The sequence below is a fragment of the Meriones unguiculatus genome, chromosome X (assembly GCF_030254825.1).
Source record: "Meriones unguiculatus strain TT.TT164.6M chromosome X, Bangor_MerUng_6.1, whole genome shotgun sequence".
Classification (NCBI taxonomy): domain Eukaryota; kingdom Metazoa; phylum Chordata; class Mammalia; order Rodentia; family Muridae; genus Meriones; species Meriones unguiculatus.
The window spans coordinates 87,327,896-87,348,552 of record NC_083369.1 but is presented as its reverse complement, the minus strand read 5'-3'; the positions used below and the strand labels follow the sequence as shown (position 1 = coordinate 87,348,552).

At 37.7% G+C, this 20,657-nt stretch overlaps 1 pseudogene; it reads left to right on the top strand.

The window, feature by feature from the left end:
- Positions 1 to 18,296: 18,296 nt before the first annotated feature.
- On the top strand, positions 18,297 to 18,741 carry LOC132649889 (AP-1 complex subunit sigma-2-like; annotated as a pseudogene).
- The last annotated feature ends 1,916 nt before the right edge of the window (positions 18,742 to 20,657 follow it).

Sequence of the window (20,657 nt, the reverse complement as noted above, 5' to 3'; positions counted from 1 at the left end):
TTAACATCCTTAGTAATCACAGAAATGTGAATCAAAACAACCCTGAGATTTTACTTCACACCCATCAGAATGATTGAGATCAAAACATCAAATGACAATACATGTCGGATAGGATGTGCAGAAAGGACAATCCTCTTCCATTGCTGGTGGGAATGTAAACTTGTACATCCATTTTAGAAATCAATCTGGTGCTTTCTCAGAAAATTGGGTATAGTACTTCCTGGAGATACAGCTATAGCACTCCTAGGCACTTATCCAAACATTCTCAAGTAGAAAACAAGCATATTTGCTCAGCCATGTTCATAGTAGCTTTATTTGTTATAGCCAGAATTTGGGAACAACCAGATGTCCCTCAACTGACAAATGGATACAGAAAATGTGGTACATTTACACAATGGAATATTACTCAGTGATTAAAAACAACAGATGTAGCCCATGGCATCTCAGCCTCCAAATGGGTTCCCTAGTAATGGGAACAGTAACTGTCTCTGACATGAACTCAGCGGGTGACTCTTTGATCACCTCCCCCTGATCAGAGAGCAACCTTATCATGCCACAGAAGAAAACTATGCAGTCAGTCCTGATGAGACTTGATATGCTAGGGTCAGAGGCAATTGGAGGAGGACCTCCCTTATCAGTGGATTTGGGGAGGGGAATGGGAAGGAGATGAGGGAGAAGGGGTGGGGTTGCCAGGTGATGAGGGAGGGGTTATACCAGGGATACAAAGTGAATAAACTGTAACTTATAAAAATATAAATAAATTTAAAAAAGTGAAAAAATTGAAGATAAGCAACAAGGAGGACCATCGGTATGATGATCATTCCTCACTCAGAAAGGAAAACTGAATGGACATTTGAAGAGGGAGAAAACAGGGAACAGGACAAGTGTCTACCCCAGAGGGTCTCTGAAAGACTCTACCCATCAGGGTAAAAAAGCAGATTCTTTTTTAGTCAAACTTTGGGCAGAGTGCACAGAATATTATGAAAGGAGGGAGAGTTAGAAAAACCCAGAGGGGATAGGAACTCCACAAGTAGAGCAAACAGAGCCAGGAACTCTTTGCCCAGTGGTCTTTTCTGAGACCGATACTCCAACCAATGAACATGCATGGAGATAACCTAGAACCCCTGCACAGATGTAGCCCAATAAAGTGGCAGCTCAATAAAGTGGGTACTTTAGTACGGGAACAGGAACTGTCTCTGACATGAACTCAGTATCTGGTTCTTGATCACCTCTCCCAAGGAGGGAGCATCCTTACCAGGTTATAGAGGAAGACAGTGCAGCCAGTCCTGATGAGACCTGATAGGCTAGTGTCAGAGGGAAGTGGAAGTGCATCTTGCCTAACAGTGAACTTGGGGAAGGACAAGGGAGGAGATTAGGGAGGGAGAGTGGGATTGGTAGGGGATTAGGGAGGGAGCTAAAGCTGGGATACAAAGTGAATAAACTGTAATTAATAATAAATAAATAAATGAATAATAAAAAAGATATTTTAAGCCCATCTATAATCAAGCAATAAGAAATGTCAGGTGACATATTAGGAAGATACATGATGAGTTTAAGAATAGCATGCCTTGATTTGTATCTTATGGTCACTCACTCCAAAGAAATTGCATTCACAGAGAAGAATGATGCTCTAATTACCATAAAACTCTTCTCTCTTTTTTTTTGTTTATTTGTTTGTTTGTCTTCAAGACAGGGTTCCTCTTTGGAACAGCTCTGGATCTCCTTGAATTTGTTCTGTAGACCAGGCCAGCATCTAACTCACAGATATCTACCTTCTTCGGACTCAGGAGTGCAGGGGTTAATCATGTCTGCCACCACCATCAGGCTTCCATGAATTCCTTAAACAGCATCAGCTATATTTGTTGGGGAAGGAAGAGAATAGCAAATCCAGTTCTTTTGTGGCAATATACATACACTTTGCTGTTTTAAGCATCCCGAGGCATTCACTGAATATTTTATGAAATGACCAAGCATTCAGAACTGCAAAAACTTACCTTCATTTGAGCATCATATTTTGTGTTCTTAATTACAATATTAGTCCTTGGAAAAAATTTCAAGTTTCTAGATCAGTTGAAGTCTTCTGTTTTTCTTTTGGTTTCATTTTCTACCTCAACACACTCCTCTCTCTGGGTACAGATGAGTTCCCACTGATTTCTCCACTCTACAGTCTCCTTTCTCTGCCACTTTCTCTGTCTCATACTATTCAGAGGACACTTGTTCTCTTGGGTCTTGCCGGTAAATTACAGAGTAAGAACTTTCCGAAAGTTGTCAAGGTCCTTATGTCAACAATAAAGAGAAATTCCATGTATTTACTTTTCTACATAGCATGTGTGAATTATAACTGAAGCTTGCAGAGTCATCTCAAAGTAGTGATTACTCTGTAAAATAAACACTATTAACGGTCAATGGGAAGAGGTTTGTAAAAATTAAATGTATTTTAGTTGATAATTAAAAGCATAAAAATATAAATATTAATGATTAACCATGTCACAATTTAATACATTAGTATATTGTTCAATGCTTTAATAAGTTAAATATATACATATCTTGAAACATTTATAATTTCCTTGTGTTAAAAATCATTCAAACTCCTTTTTACTCTATGAAATGTATGCTAATTTAGAATCACCTTATTATGCACAACCCTACAATGAAACTTCTTGTTCCTCTCTAATTTCTAGAGTTAGTTGTCAGTGTTCAATTTTATTTTTGCTTCCCCTTGTCTGCAGAAATCTTTGTTCTCAAAGATATATTTCATAGCATTCTTCATATGACAAAGATACTATCTCATGCATCAACGCATAAGGTTGCCCAATCTTAGCAACAATCTCCTTGAAGTGATCAAGAAACTGAGATGCTCACAGAAAAGTCTGACAGGGTTCCTACATTTTCTTTCTTTTATTTTTTGAGATTATAGTATAATTAAATCATTCTCCCTTTCCCTTTGTTCCCTGCCATTCTCACCATTTTTGATACAGTCTAATCATGCATACTACTGTGGATATTTTCATCTATAAAACACAGGTTGAAAAGATTAATTTTCCCCTGGTACAACTATATTTATACTGACACTATTCATTTGTTTGCACAAAACACTGAGTTTTGCAACTATTAATGATAAGTAAAATGCCATTTAGCTTTATTATTTTTACCTTTCCACTTCAATTTCCCTTGTAGAGAAGATGAGGTCAGACAGCACTTGCCTTTGAACTGGGTGTTGGGTCCCTGACTTCTCCTTCAATGTTTTGATTCTAGCTAGCCTGAAGTGAACAGGTTCTTCCATCATATACTTCAAGCATGCACTACAAGACTCAACACAGACCCAAATGCCTTGGTGCCAATAGACTACATCTGAAACTTGTAAAATTGTGAGTCACCAAAACAGCAATTATGTCCAGCACTTGGACTATTTCCAGTATTTGGTTATACAATGGTGGATAGCTGACTAACTGAATTCTGTAAGAAAGTTGACTCCAGTCTTTATGAGTATATAATGTTCACAATAATTTCTACATAAAAGTTTTAAATAAGTGTTTCTGTTAATTACATAAAGTATAATTAGTATAAATGGTTTTATTCTTAATTTTTGAAATTAAAATATAATAATTGCAGACCCACTGTTTTCAATCACTTAAAGCATTTTTACTTTGTATACTAGACAGATATTTGAGATATAGTTGTTATTGAAAATTTTATACTTTATGATGAGTAACTTTCTGTGACTTCATTGTCATTTAAAAATATTACTAAAAATTTCTCTTGGGAGGAAGTGTTCATGAGAGGTTTGTAAATTTAAAATCTATTTATATTAGCAACAACGTTCATCTGTATACGTGTGTGTGTGTGCCAGATACATTTTCCTGCCTATGGAAATAATTGATAATAGTGGAAAATATCAGAATAAAATAATTGGTTTGAATGAGGTACTGAGATAATTTCTAAGGAAAAATTATCACAAATTATAAGAACCATGTGGCAAGACAGTGGTTCAGAATATTCCGAAGCTGATTGGGTGTCTCCAGGAGAAAATACGGAGATAAGAGGTCTTTCCCTAGGCAAATAGTTTGAAAATTGGGATATTGGTTCCTGTCTTTCTGAACACCTAATTAAATGAATGAAAGTTTCTAGAAAATCAGCTTTATGGAACAGCTTCAGGAACTGGCTTAGCTCCAGAGTTCCACCTGTGTGCACAAGCAACTGCTCAGACCTTTTTCTGCCCTTTGTAGAGGATGCCTTTTATCTACAACAGAAAGTAAGTGAGTGGATATTGGATCAAATGTTGCTATGCTTCTTTCTTCTTACTTCCATTAGATAGATGGGAAATTGAGAGGGACAAAAGAAAGCATATTTGATATCTTAGTTCAATTTGTGCTTTTCTAGCAATATACCACAGACAGAGAATGAGTCTGACATTTACTTATTATTAGTGAGGAAGTTAGGAAGCCCGCAGTGAAGAGTAGGCATTTGTTGAGGAATTACTTTCTACATGCTCACTTGTGAAAGAAGAAAGGGCAAGTGGGAGGGCATGAGAGATTGGACAAACAAGGAGAAAAAGAAGTGGAGAGCAGAAAGAGAGAGAGAGAAAAAAAGAAGTCTCTGTTAGTGGCCTAGTATATTGACAGTTACAGTGTCAACTAAATTTTATTTTTTTTCTTTTTTTAATTATTTATTATTTATTGCAATCTATTCAATCTGTATCCATGCTTTAGCTCCTTCTCTCATCTCTTCCCAGTCCCACAAACCCTCAATCTTATTCCCCTATGCCCCTTCGCTAGTCCACTGCAAGGGGAGGTCCTCCTCTGCTTCTGTCTGAACATACCCTATCAGGTCTCATCAGAACTGGCTACATTGTTTTCCTCTGTGGCCTGACAAGGCTTCACCCCCTAGGGGGTGTTGATTGAAGAGCTAGCCACTGAGTTCATTCCAGACATAGCACCTGCTCCCCTTACTATGTAACCCACTTGGAGACTGAGTCTATGAGCTACATCTGTGAAGGGGTTCTAGGTCCTCTCCATGCATGGCCCTTGGTTGGACTATTAGTCTCTGCAGGACCCCCTGGAGTCAGGTATTTTGGCTCTATTGATCTTCTTGTAGAGCTCTTGCCCCTCCAGTTCTTCCTATCTTCTTTTATAAGATTCCCTGCAGTCTGTCCAGAGTGCTTCCGTATAAGAAAAGGAAACCATAGCTTTAAACAAGTTAATCTGTAGCATACTCTGATAAACTTCAGAGGGAAAAGCAATAGATAAAAAAGCAATCTAGAATATATCAAGAAATGTCTTCTAGATCATAGATAACCTGATTGAGTATATAAAAAAACATTCTATAAAGCTAGTAACCCATAGTTCCACATTTATATCTTTGAATAATGCCAAAATTCTCTGCAAGTTCTAGATCTTTATTCAACTCGAATATCACTTTAGTAGCACTGGCTGCAAATTCTAAGAATTATTTGTCATCTCAGTGAATATATAAACTCTTTATTGGTTATGTCATTAAGTCATAAATAAAAATCTTGATATGAAAATATTTTTTCCAGAAAGAAAATTTATATTTAGGTCAAGAAGCTAATATGACTTTTGAAAGTACAAACATGATAACTGTATAAACAGGGAGAACACTAAAACAATAAAAGTTATAGTTCCTTCTAGAGAAGCCTACTACTAAGCACACAGAAACAAATGGATATTTTAAGGGTGTAAATTTTTGATGTGTAAATACATCAACATTACAGTCCTGGCGCCTTTAATGCATACTTACTGAACATCTGTGTTGTGTTTTTTTTTCTTTATGCAGTTCCTTGGTATATTATTTTTTAAATTTATTTACAGATAAAATCTTGTGTTGCAGTTTATCACGCTTTGCTTTTTATGTTTTAAGAAGTACACTGTACCTCATCATCTTATCAGATTTACAGTTAAAATTCATTAATTTGGAATATAATATTTGAAGAAATTTATACCGGAAATTTATTTACTGTTCACAATCATGGAAATAAAAGAAATTTCAAAACAAATGAATAACACAACAAAAATCAAGGAGAATTATTTACAGTGTCAGCAAAATGAATTTCTTAGGAAAAACATATAAATACCTGTTTGTATTCAAAACCCTAAGAATTCATATTAAATATTCTTATCTATACATTAAATCACATTACCCAGAAAACAACTACATAGTACTATTTGGCTTGCTTATATTCCTGTGTTTATGTGAAATAATGAAATTCGTTCCATTTTTAGTATTTGCCAATCTTCAAGTAGTATAGTAGCTATTTTTTTTTCCAAGATTACCATGAAATTCAGGAAAGGGTTATATGAAAAACAAATTAAAATACTACATATAATTCTTATTTTTCTTATTGACATTGATATTTTTCTTGAATAAGTTGTTCATTCATAATTGTCTTAGTCAGTGCTCTTTTGTGGTGAAAAAGACACCAGAACTTGAGCAACTCTTATAAAAGAAAGTGTTTAATTGAGGATTGCATACAATTAGAGGTTTAGTCTGTTATCCTCATGGAAGGGAGCATGCTTGCAACACAGGCTGACATGATGACATGTGGCTGAAAAACTGTTTGAGAGTTCTATATCAGAACCCACAGGAAGCAGGAAAGAGAGAAATACTGGTCCTGACTCGAGATTTTGAAACCTCAAAGACTACCCCCAATGACATACTTCTTCCAATAAGGCCACATCAACCAAAACAAAGCCATATCCCCCATTTTTTCTCATGTAGTAGCACTCGCTGGTGACTAAGCAACCAAATATATGAGGCCCATTATTACTTAAATCATTTAAAATAATCATACCTGGGTATGATTAATTTCTAAAACTACTTTTCCAAAAATTTGTTGAAATTTTTGAATGAAAATATTGATTCTGGATTTTCTGAAATTACCACTACTTTTATTCTTTTTAAAAAATATTATTTTAAAAATCTATCTATTTTTATTAGTTATAGTATATTTACTTTGTAACCCTGTTGCAGCCTCTTCTCCTCCCAATCCCACCTTCCCTTGCTCATCTCCTCCCATGACCCTCCCCAAGTCCGCTGATAGTGGAGGTCCTGCTCCCCTTCCCTCTGACCCAAGCCTACCAGGTCTCATCATAACTACATGCATTCTCTTCCTCTGTGACATGGTAAGGATAATCCCACTCAGGGGGAGGTGATCAAGGAGCCAGCCACTGAGTTCACGTCAGAGACAGTGCCTAATCAAATTGCTAGGGAACCCAATTGTAGACTGAGATGCCATGGGCTACATCTGTGCAGTGGTTCTAGGCTATCTCCATGCATGGTATTGGTTGGAGTATCAGTCTCAGAAAAGAGCCCTGTACCCAGATTTTTTAGTTCTGTTGCTCTCCTGTGGAGCTCCTGTCTCCTCCAGGTCATTCAGTCTACCCCTTCTTCCATAAGATTCCCTGCACTCTGCCCAAATTTGGCTATGAATCTCAGCATCTGCTTTGATAACTTGCTGGGTAGAGTCTTTCAGAGGCCCTTGGTGGAGGTTCCTGTCTTGTTTCTTGTTTTATCCCTCTTCTGATATCCATCCTGTTTCCTTTCTGAAAGAGGATTGATCATCTTATCCATGGTTGTTCTTCTTGCTTAGCCTCTTTAGGTGTACAGATTTAAGAATGTTTATCCTATATTATATGCCTAATATCCATTTATAACTGACTATATACCATGTTTGTCTTTCTGTTTCTGGGATACCTCACTCAGGATGATATATTCTAGTTCCCACCATTTGCCAGAAAATTTCATGATTTCCTTATTTTTAACAAAAAAACTTCTGTAAATCAAAGGACACTGTCATTCAGAACAAAATGACAGCCTACAGACTGGGAATGGATCTTCACCAACCCTGTATCTGACAGAGGGCTAATATCCAGCATAGAACTCAAGGAGTTAAAAAGCAACAAATCAATTAATGCAATTTAAAAATATGGTACAGAGCTAAACAGAGAATTATCAATAGAGGAATACTGAATGGAAGAGAAACACTTAAAGAAATGTTCAACATCCTTACTCATCAGGGAAATGCACATCAAAATGACACTTAAATTTCACCTCACACATATCAGAATGACTAAGATCAAAAACTTAACTGACAATACACGCTGGAGAGGATGTGGAGAAGGGAGAACCCTCTTCCATTACTGGTGGGAATGTAAACTTGTACAACCACATTGGAAATCAATCTGGCACTTGATCAGACAATTAGAAATAGCGCTTCCTCAAGATCCAGCTATACCACTCCTAGGCATATATCCAAAATGTGCTCAAGTATGCAAGGACATTTGCTCATCCATGTTTGAAGCAGCTTTATTGGTAATAGCCACAATCTGGAAACAACCCAGATTACCCTCAACTGAGTAATGGATACAAAAAATGTGGTGCATTTACACAATGGTATATTACTCAGCAATGAAAAATACTATTTTTAAAAAATTTTTGAGTTTTCTTTATTGTCATTTATTTCAATTCATTCAATTTTTATCCTGGCTGTGTCCCCCTCCCTCATCTCCTCCAAACCTCATCCTCCCTCCCTCTTCTCCCTCTATGCCCTTCCCCTACTTCATGATAGGGAACATCCTCCTACTCATCTGTTTGACCCTAGCTTATCAGGTCTCACCAGGAGTGGTTGCATTTTCTTCCTCTGTGGACTGGCAAGGCTGTACTACTCAGGAAGAGTTGATCAGAGAGCCTGCCACTGAGTTCATGTCAGAGAAAGTTCCTGCTACCCTTATTAGGTACCCTATTTGTATACGGAAACTGGGGGTTACATGTGAGCTGGGGTTTAGATCATCTCCATGCATTGTCCTTGTTTGGTTTATCAGTCTCTGCAGAAGCCAATGGCTCAACTTATATGGTTCTATTGTCTCATTTTAGAACCCTTGTCCCCTCCAGGTCTTTCTATCTCCCCCTTCTTTCATAAAATTCCCTGAACTCTGCCAAAAGTTTGACTATGAGTCGTAGCCTCTGCTTTGATACATCAATCAGCAGAGTCTTTCAGAGTCCTTGTGTGGTAAGCTCATATCTCGTTCCCTGTCTTTTCCTGATTCAGATGTCTAGGGCATTTGTCCTTCTGAATGAGGATTGAGCATCTTCACTTGGGTTTTCCTTGTTGTTTAGCTTCTTTAGGAGTATATGTTTTCATATGTTTATCCTATATTATATTGCTAATATCTACTTATGAGTGAGTATATACCATGTGTGTCTTTCTGTTTCTGGGTTACTTCACTCAAGATGATCTTTTGTAATTCCCACCATTTTCCTGATTTCCTTTTCTTTAATTGTTAAGTAGTATTTCATTGTATAAATGTATCACAATTTCTATATCCATTTTTCAGTTGAGGGACATCTGGATTTTTTTTTCATTTATTCTGGCTATTATGAATAAGCTGCTATGAACATGGATTAACAAATGTCCTTGTTGTATATTTGAGCATATTTTGGATATATGCTTAGGAGTTATACAGCTGGATCTTGACGTAGCACTTTTTCTACTTTCAGATAAAGTGCCAGATTGATTTTAAAAGTTGTACAAGTTCACATTCCTACCAGCAATGGAAGAGGGTCACCCTTTCTCCACATCCTCTCCAGCAAGTTTTATCACTTGATTTTTTTATATTAGCCATTCTGATGGGTACAAGGTGAACTCTCAGGACTATTTTGATTTGTATTTCCCTGATGACTAGATATGTTGAGCATTTCTTTAAGTATTTCTCTTTCATTTGGTATTCCTCTATTGAAAATTCTCTGCTTAGCTCTGTACCCCATTTTTTAATTGGAATATATGGTTTGTTGGTGTTTAAATTCTTAAGTTCTTCCAACACAATTCTTTACAGAACTTGAAGGAACATTTCTCAATTTCATATGGAAAAAACAAAAACAAAAACCTTAGAATTGCTAAAACAATCTCTTCTGGAGATATCTCCATCCCTGATCTCAAGATGTACTATAGAACAAAAGTAATAAAAAAAAATGCATGGTACTGGCATAGAAACAAAGTGGTGGATCAATGGAATTAAATAGAAAACCCACCCGTAAACCCACATATTTATGGATACTTGATTTTTGACAAATATGCCAAGTCCATACAATGGAAAAAAATGATAGCATCTTCAACAAATGGTGCTAATCTAATTGGATGTCTACATTTCGAAAAATGCAAATAGATACATATTTATCAACCTCCACAAAACCAAACTCTAAATGGATCAAAGACATCAACATAAAACCAGACACACTAAACCTGTTAGAAAAATAATTGGGGAAGAGCTTTGACCTCATTGCCACAGGAGACAACTTCCTAAACAGAACACCAACAGCACAGGTTCTAAGATCAACAATCAAAAAAAAGTCAGAGTGAAAGGAATCCTATGAAAGAAGGGGGAGATTGTAGGACCTAGAGAGGACAGGAGTATCACAAGAAGAGCAACAGAACAAAAATATTTGGGCACAAAGGTCTTTTCTGAGACTGATATTCCAACCAAGGACCATTCATGGATATAACCTATAACCCCTGCACAGATGTAGCCCATGGCAGCTCATTGTCTAAGTGGGTACCCTAGTAAGGGGAACAGGGACTCTCCCTGACATGAACTCAGTGGCTGGTTCTTTAACCAAACCCCTTGAAGGGGCCGTTGCCAGGCCTCCTCTTGCCAGGCCACAGAGGAGAACAATACAGCTAGTCCTGATGAGACCTGATAAACTAGGGTCAGAGGGAAGGGTAGAAGGACCTTCCTATCAGTGGGCTTGGAGAGGGTCATGGGATGAGATGAGCAAAGGAGGGTGGGGATTGGGAGGAAATGAAGGAGGGGGCTAGAGCTAGAATACAAAGTGAATAAACTGTACTTAATATAAAAATAAAAGTTTAATTAAATAAAAAAATGGAAAATCATGAAACTCAAATGCTTTGTTATGATACTGTCATCATAACAAAGTAACAGCCTACAGATTGGGAAAGGATTTTCACCAACCTTATATCTGACAGAGGGCTAATATCCAGAGTATATAAAAATAATTAATGGGGGGATCTAAGATGGTTGTGACAAGCGCCCACCATTTCTAAGAGGCAGAAAATTTGAAAATCGAAATTGGTGAGTGGAGGGGAAACTGAAGCAGAAAATCAACCTTGTGGTTTCCTGAAAGAGAGGGAACATCACAGGAGCAGACAACATTTAGATTCAGGTCAGGGGTGGACTTCTCTGGGAACTGGGAAGGGATAGGGGAATTTTCCTTGTTTGGTCCTTCCTCCTCCTTGGGGAAAGCCAACCCACAGCACCAGTGATGTTGAGCACAAAACTCTCTGCCTGGGGACTGAGACAGCAGAGGCAAGGCTCCTAGCTCCTCAGCTGCAGCTGCAAGCTGTACCCACCTGCCGAGTACCTGCTTGCCGAGTCCCAGATCCTTGGTACAATCCTTCCTGATTCACCTGTCTTCCATCTGCAGTACCAATTCAACACGGCCTCCCAGCCAGTGACTGTATGAGCCACCAAATCTCTCAGTGGCAGATAGGCAGCTGTATATCCACCAAAGTCCAGCAAACCTGCCAAACCACCGAGGTACACCAAGTGCCTAGCCACCTAGATCTGTGGACCATTTTTGTGGCTCCCCAGAACTTCTCAGCAGGCACCTAGACACTCCAGTTCTGTAGCCGCAGCTGGACTCCCTAGTTCAGGCACTGTAGCACCACTGAGCTGTCTGAACTCAACCTGCTGCATTTGACTCAGCAGGTCCAAACCGGCAAGCAGAAAACAGGGAAACCCTATGCTTTATGATTTGACCTGCCAGAGAGTGAGCGTGCCCTGAAGTGCCTACAGAGCCCTAGATCCAGGGTGCTTCTAAGCTAGCAGCCAGACATCAAATCCCTCCCTCCTACCCACACATCCACTGTGGGAAACAAAAAGTTTCTTGGAACACTGAAGCCCCTGCTCTGTGGGTCTACCAGTGGGGTTTAGGCAAATAACTCCTGGAGCTTAGTTAGAGGAAAATACCAGTAGCCTGTAGGCCACTGACATACTTAGGGAATTTGTGTCCATAATCATCACCAGCGCTTGCCTTACCATTAGCGCCTGCTACCCCTTCGGTGCCTGCAAGGCACCCCTCTCTCACACTGAAGAAATCTACATTCTCTAGCACCCTGTCCCTCAGGGCACATTTCCACACACATGCATATGCACATGCTTGCTTACTTTTGTCTTTCTGGGCCCATGGAATTTCCTCCCACAGGTATAGTTGAAACATCAATGCACACACACTGAAACTACTGGACATATCTCATCTTACTGAAAAATTCTCCAGCCACCAGATAAAGACAGTACCAGTCTGAACTGCAGAATCCAAGAACAAACAGTAAAGGTTACAGATAAGCAAATGACCAGGGGACAGCGAAAGAACACATCTGACAAAAATCAAGAAATCATGCTTTCACCAGCAACCCCCAAAATCAATGGATACTCCAATTCATTGGAAACACAGGAAAATTACTTTGAAGATAGGCTTATCTAGTTATTAGAGACACATAAAGGGGAAACAAAAAAAATCTCTCAAAGAATTTGCCACAGAGATGGAAGCAATAAAGAGGAAATGAACAAATCTCTCAAAGAAACACAGGCAAATATAGCCAAAAAAATAGAGACACAAGTTGAGGCACAATTAGTGGCATATAGAGAAGTAATAAACAACAACAAAAAAATAAAGGCCATCATACAGAGACAGGAAGCCACATTCAAACAGATGAAGGAAATATTTCAAAGCTAAAAATAGAATTAGAATCAATAAAGAAAACACAAACTGAGAAAACCCTGGAGCTGGAGAACTTAAAGAAAAGATCAGGAACCACAAAGGTAAGCATCACCAATAGAATACAAGAGATGAAAGAGAGAATCTCTGGTGCTAAAGATACACTTGCAGAAATTGACACTCTCTCAAAGTAAAAGTAAAATTGGCAAAGTCCCAAACACAAAACATCCAAGAAATCAAAGATGGCATGAAAAGGCTGTATCTAAGAATAAAAGGAATTGATGAAAAGGAAGATTCCAGGCTCCAAGGTCCAGAAAACACCTTCAAGAAAATTTCCCAAATTAAAGAAAGAGATGTCCATAAACACAAATGTGGCCTACAGAAGACCAAATAAACTAAACCATAAGAGAAACTCATCATGGCACATCACAGTCAAAACATTAAATTTACAGAACAAAGAAAAGATATTAAAAGTAGCAAGGTAAAAAGTCCAAGTAACATATCATATAAAGGTGTACCTGTCAGAATCATACAAGACTTTTCATCAGAAACTATGAAAGCCAGAATGGCCTGGGCAGAGGTCATGCAGACATTAAGGTACCACAGGTGCCAACCCAGACTACTATACTCAGCAAAGCTTTCAATTAACATAAATGGAGAAAATAACATATTCCATGACAAAACTAAATTTAAGCAATTTCTACACAGCAAACCAGCTGTGTTGAAAATACTAGAAGGAAAACTCTAATCCAAAGAAAACAACTACACCCAAGAAAAGATAGGATACAGATAATTTTCCCTCAAAAATTAAAAGAAAACAGGCAATGAATCATATTAAGACCACCAACTCCACAATTAATGAACTAATGGTATTGGTCAATATTATCTACCAACATGAACGGACTCAACTCTCCAATAAAAAGACATAGATTAACAGAATGGTTGTGGAAACAGGGTCCACCATTCTGCTGCATCCAAGAAACACACCTATGAATCAAAGATAAGCACTACCTCAGAGTAAAGAACTGGAAAAATATTTTTCAAGCAAATGGATCCGGAAAACAAGTCAGGTTAGCTATCATATATCTAATAAAATAGACTTTTAAACAAAATTAATCAAAAAGAAGAGGAGGGACACTACATTCTCATCAAAGGAAAAATCAACCAAGAGGACATCACAATTCTGAACATCTATGCCCAAAATACAAGGGTGCCTACATTCATAAATGAAACATTATTAAAGCTTAAACCACACATTGATCCCAACACCTTAATAGTAGGAGACTTCAACACCCCACTATCACCAAGGGACAGATCATCTAGACAGAAGCCAAATAGGGAAACAAAAGCATTTACAGAAGCCCTAAATTAAGTGGCCCTAATAGATGTTTACAGAACTTTTCACCCAAACCTAAAAGAGTATACCTTCTTTTCAGCACCTCATGGAACCTCCTCCGAAATAGACTATACATTTGGTCTCAAAGCAAGCCTCAATAGATAACAGAAAGTTGAAATAATCCCCTGTATTCTATCTGACCACCATGGACTAAAGCTGGACTTCAACAACAATGGAAATGCCAAAAAGCCTAAGCACACATGGAAACTGAACAACTTGATACTCAATGACAGCTGTGTTAAGGAAGAAATAAAGAAAAAAAGACTTCCTAGAATTCAATGAAAATTAAGGTTAAACATACCCAAATTTATGGGACACAATGAAAGCAGTGCTAAGAGGAAAGTTCATAGCACTAAGTGCCTTCAAGAAGAAAATTGTAACATCTTATACAACCAACCGAAAGCCCTAGAAACAAAGAAGCAGATACACCCAAGAGAAGCAGACCGCTGGAAATAATCAAACTTACAGCTGAAATCAATCAATTAGAAAAAAAAAAAAACTCAAAGACTCAATGAAACCAAGAGCTGGTTCTTTGACAAATTCAAAAAGATAGAGAAACCCTTAGCCAAACTAACTACAAGGCAAAGAGAAACTATCCCAATCAGCCAAATCATAAATGAAAAGTGAGACATAACTACAGACACTGAAGAAATCCAATCAATCATTAGGTCGTACTACAAAGTCTATATGCCACAAAATTTGAAATTCTAAATGAAATGAACATTTTTCTCGATAGATTTTATCTATCAAAATTAAGTCAAGATCAGGAAAAAAAAATGAATACCCTTATATCCCCCAAGGAATTTGAAGTAGTGATCAACAGTCTCCCTTCCAAAAAAAGCCCTGGGCCAGATGGTTTCAGAGCAGAATTCTACCATTCCTTCAAAAAAAGTAGTAATTCCAAATCTCTTCAAACAATTCCCAAAAATAGAAGCACAAGGAACATTGCCAATTTCATTCTCTGAAGCAACAGTCACCTTGATACCTAAACCACACAAAAAAAGAGAACTTCAGACCTATCTCTCTCATGAACATTAATGCCAAATTACTCAATAAAATACTTGCAAACCAAATACAAGAATACATAAAAGATATCCAACATGACAAAGTAGTCTTCAACCTAGTCATGCAGGGGTGGTTCAATATACGGAAATCCATCAATGGAATACATCATATAAACAAACCGAAGGAGAAAAACCACATAATTATCTGCTTAGATCTACTTAGATGCATTTGACAAACTCCAGCACCCATTCATGTTTAAAGTCTTGTAGAGATTAGGGAAACAAGACACATATCTAAACATAGTAAAGGCAATATACAGCAACCCTATAGCCAACATCAAACTAAGTGGAGAGAAACATAAAGCACTCCCACTGAAATCAAGGATAAGACAAGGCTGCCCACTCTCTCCATATCTCTTCAACATAGTACTTGAAGTCCCAGCTAAAGCAATTAGACAAGCAAAGGAGATCAAGCGGATACAAATCCAAAAGGAAGAAGTCAAAGTTTCACTATTCACAGATGATATGATAGTATACCTGAGTAACTCCCAAAATTCAACCAGATAATTCCTTCAGCTGATAAACACCTTCAGGAAAGTGGCTGGATACAAAATTAACTAAAAAAATAAATAAATCAGAAGCCCTCCTGTATACCCAAGACAAAAGGGCCAAGCATGAAATGAGGGAAACAACACCTTCACAATAGCCACTAACAACATAAAGTTCCTTGGGGTGACTCTAACCAAGCAGGTGAAAGACTTGTTTAAAAACAAAAAACACTTCAAGTCTCTGAAGAAAGTGAAGAAGATATCAGGAGATGGAAAGATCTCCTGTACTCATGGATCAGTACAGTTAACATAGTGAAAAATGGCCATTCTGCCAAAAGCAATCTACAGATTCAATGCAATTTCCATCAAAATACCAACACAATTCTTACAGAACTTGAAAGAAAATTTCTCAAGTTCATATGGAAAAACAAAAACCTCAGAATTTCCAAAATGATCCTGTAAACAACAGGTCATCTGGCGACACCTCCATCCCTGATCTCAAGCTGTACTATATAGCAACAGTAATAAAAACTGCATAGTATTGTCAAAGAAGAAGAAAGGTGGATCAATGGAACCGAATATAAGACCTAGAAATCCACACACCTAAGAATCCTTGATTTTTGACAAAGAAGCCAAAACCATTCAATGGAAAAAGGACAGCATCTTCAAGAAATGGTGCTGGTTCAAATGGATGTCTACATGCCGAAAAATGAAAATAGATTTATCACCGTGCACAAATCTAAAGTCCAAGTGGTTCAAAGACCTCGACATAAAACCAGATACTCTAAATGGGTGAGAAGAAAAAGTGGGGAAGAGCCTAGTACTCATTGGCACAGGAGACAACATCCTGAACAGAACACCATCAACCCAGGCTCTAAGAGCAACAGTCAATAAATGGGACCTCATGAAACTGAAAATCTTCTGTAAATCACAGGGCACTGTCATCAGAACTAAATGACAGCCTACAGACTTGGAAGGGATCTTCACCAACCCTACATCTGACAGTGGGCTAATATCCAAAATATATAAAAGAATAAAGAAGTTAAAAAGCAATAAATCAAGCAAGCCAATTTAAAAATTGCATACTGAGTTAAACAGAGAATTCTCTGTAGAAGAATATAGAATGTCAGAGAAACACTTAAAGAGATGCTCAATGTCCTTAGCCATCAGGGAGATGCAACTCAAAATGACCCTGAGATTTCATCTTACACTCATCGGAATGGCTCAGATCAAAAACTCAAGTGACAACACATGCTGGAGAGGTTGGAGAGAAAGGGGAACCCTCCTCCATTGCTAGTGGGTATGTAAACTTATACAAACACTATGGAAATCAGCCTGGTGCTTTCTCACATAATTAGGAATACTCTTCCTCAATATCCATCTATACCACTCCTAGGCATATATCCAAAAGATGCTGAAGTACACAACAAGGGACATTTGCTCACCTATGTTTGTAGCAGCTTTATTCGTAATAGCCAGAACCTGGAAACAACCTAGATTTATCTCAGTGGAGGAATGGATACAGAAATTGTGGTACATTTACACAATGGAATATTACTCAGCAACTTAAAACAAAGAAATCATGAAATTTGCAGGCAAATGATGGGACCTAGAAAAGATTAAACTGAGTGAGGTATCCTAGGAGCAGAAAGACAAACACAGTATATACTCACTTATAAGTGGGTACTGGACCTATAAGATGGGATATACATACTAAAATCTGTACACCTAAAGAAGGTAAACAAGAAAGAGGACCATGGGTAAGATGATTAATCCTCACTTAGAAGGATGGGATGAACATTGGAAGTAGGAGAAAATAAATAACAGGACAGGAGCCTACCGCATAGGGACTCTGAAAGGCTCTACTTAACAGTGTATCAAAGTAGATGTTGAGACTCATAACAAAACCTTCTGTAGAGTGCAGGGAATCATATGAAAGAAAGGGGAGTTAGTATGATCTTGAGAGTACAGGAGCTCCAAAAGAACCAAATATATCAGAGTACAGGGGTCTTTCATGAGGCAGTATCTCTACCCAAGGATGATGTATGGATATAACATAGAATTCCTGCTTGGATGTAGCCCATGGCAGCTCAGTAGGCAAGTTGGTACCCTAGTAAGGGCAACAGGGACTATTTCTGACATGAACTCCATGGCTGGCTCTTTGACTTCCCCCCACCCTGAGGAACTTCCCCCCCCTTCCTTGACAGGCCACAGAGGAAGACATTGAAGCCCGTCCTGAAGATACCTGATAAGCTAGGGACAGATGGAAGGGGAGGAGGACCTCCCCTATTAGTGGACTTGAAAATTAGCAGGAAGAAGATTAGGGAGGGAGGGTGAAATTGAGAGGGAATGAGGGAGGGGGCTATGGCGTGGATACAAAGTAAATAAACTGTGTTTAATATAAAAAATAAAAATTATTTTAAAAAGTAATTAATGGTTATCCTTGGTGCCCAATCCTGCCCTCCACCAGATGTGTCCCCTTCCTGAAGCTTCAAGACTTCTCTTCAGCAGCATGGAAATGGCAGCTTCCCCTCAGCAGACTCTGCATTCTCAGTGTCTGCAGCTGGTCAAGTTCAGCTGAGTCTCTGGCCTGAGGCTGCCATGCACTTTATGTTGCTTTTCAGTAGTCAGGGAAAACTGTGACTTCAGAAATGGTATGACCCACTATCAGACAAAGAGAAGAAGATCAAAAGAGAAATTGTTCAAACTTTTTTAGCAAGGAAATGTAAAATGTGCAGCTTTCTTGAGTGGAGAGATCTGAAGATTGTTTATAAATATATGCCAGTCTCTATTTTTGCTGTGCTATTGAGGATCAGGACAATGAACTGATAACCCTGAATATAATCCATCGTTATGTGGAATTACTTGACAAGTATTTTGGCAGTCTGTGTGAACTTGATATCATCTTTAATTTTGAGAAGGCCTATTTTATTTTGGAGAAATTTCTTTTGGGAGGAGAAGCTCAAGAAACTTCCAAGTAAACGTCCTTAAAGAAATTGAGCATGCCTATCTCCTCCATGAATATTTTAATGTCTCTGTGTCCTGAATGACTGTTCATTCAGAATTTCACAGAGGAGATAGGGAAATGATATACTTATGAAAGAAACTGTCCTCAACTTGGTGACTAATTCTACTGTAAAGTGATAATATAGCATCTTAGAGCTAGTTCCTTTGAATGTATTTTTTTCTGTGCATATTCCTAATTTTATTTTCATTCTGTATGTGATATTGAAATATAGTTTATTTCTGTCTACTACTGATTTCTTGACAAAATATGAGTTGTGATTTTTTGGATTAATATTCTGAACTCATACAAGTTATTGTTAGTACATCATCTATTATTAATCTTTTGAGAGCATAAGAGAAAATCCAGGAAGCAATCACAAATATTTACCAAAGAAAATACAGTTAGGAACTCAGACAAAATTAGCAGAAGCATAATGTACAGTGTAGTTTGATCTTTTATTGTTGAAGAAAACCAGGCTTTATTTAGCTTTAAGATTATCTTACAGTATGTATGAGCTAATATGTTCTGCTGTATCACATTAAAGTATATGTTGAAGCATTATAAGAAAAAAGTCAATTGTAAAATTCTATAAGTTCTAAGGTTAAAACATTCAATTTTCAAGAAATTATGTAGTGACAATATTTATTGAGCCACATTTGTGCAGTGTCAAATAGACCTTTTAAGGACTATCAGAAAGCTATGCCACAAAGTCTCCTGACATGTCTGTTGTTCATTAGCACTTTTGAAATTTTCAATATCCAAACATTTATGTTTTATTAGTTAATGGCTTCCTAATTAATATGTTAAGCCATCTTCTAAACACTCAGTACAATTAATTATGCTTGTATATTTTGGAATACTAAAAATATTTAATATTTTATATGTGCTATAGAATACCAGGTAACTCATTGTCTAGAGATTTTAAAATCTAAGTAAATTTTTAATTACAATAACTTAAGAACACGTTGGTGCATGTCTGTCATCTTAGCCCTTGTGAGACTGAGGCAGGAGAAAGATGTGTTACTACTATACTACCGAAGGAGTCCGTGTCTCAAAAGACAAAATTTAGACTCCAGTAACTTCAGAAGGTACCCAAACCAGTTTCCCACTGCAAGATCTGTGAAAATGTTTTAATGAACATAGTATTAGGTAGCTGTACAAATCAGCTACCTTCATTATCATCTAAAGCGTCACAAAAATTGTTTTTTCATTTCCATTTTTCCTATCCTCCCACCCTACATATTGTTCATTTGATTTTAATGTTGCATAAATATGCATTGTCTCATGCCTGTTTGTTTTGGATGCTTTGTGCTCAGCTGAAATAAAAGGTTGAATTTTGGAGGAGGATATCTGTATCCAGATGCTGGCTTTAAATTAGCAGATTCTGAAATAACTTTTCACGCATGTCTAAAAGAAAGGATTGTATGTAAAAATATTAATGATCCAGAAATCCCTTTCCTGGCACATCCGATATTTTCACCTAGCCAAATCTACCACATCTTTTTCCAGTGTCTGACCCTATGAGTGTTCCTATACACCACCCCCTAATATATATCATCTATCCAGCCCTGCAGTTCTAGCCTGGATCCCATATTCAGTGCTCTGGCCTAATCTGTTCTCAAATGCCTGCCAATAAATCTACATGATACTGGCAGACTCTACTCTGTCACCATGCAGAACTTTCTTTGCTGCATCTAACCTCATCACCTAGCCAGATCTCTCATACCCTGCTTCATTGTCTAATGTGGATCTGTCCTACATGATAATATATATCCCTTCTTCTCTGAATACTGTATTTCCATCCAACTCCAGCTTCCACATTCTTCTGCAAAGTCTCCCTGATCTTCCACTTTCATGAACTCTCTACGATACAGAAGTTCAAGTCCCAGTCTTCTATTCAGTGTGTCTGGATAATGCAACAACTTCTTACTCCACAACCATCTTCTTTGGATCTA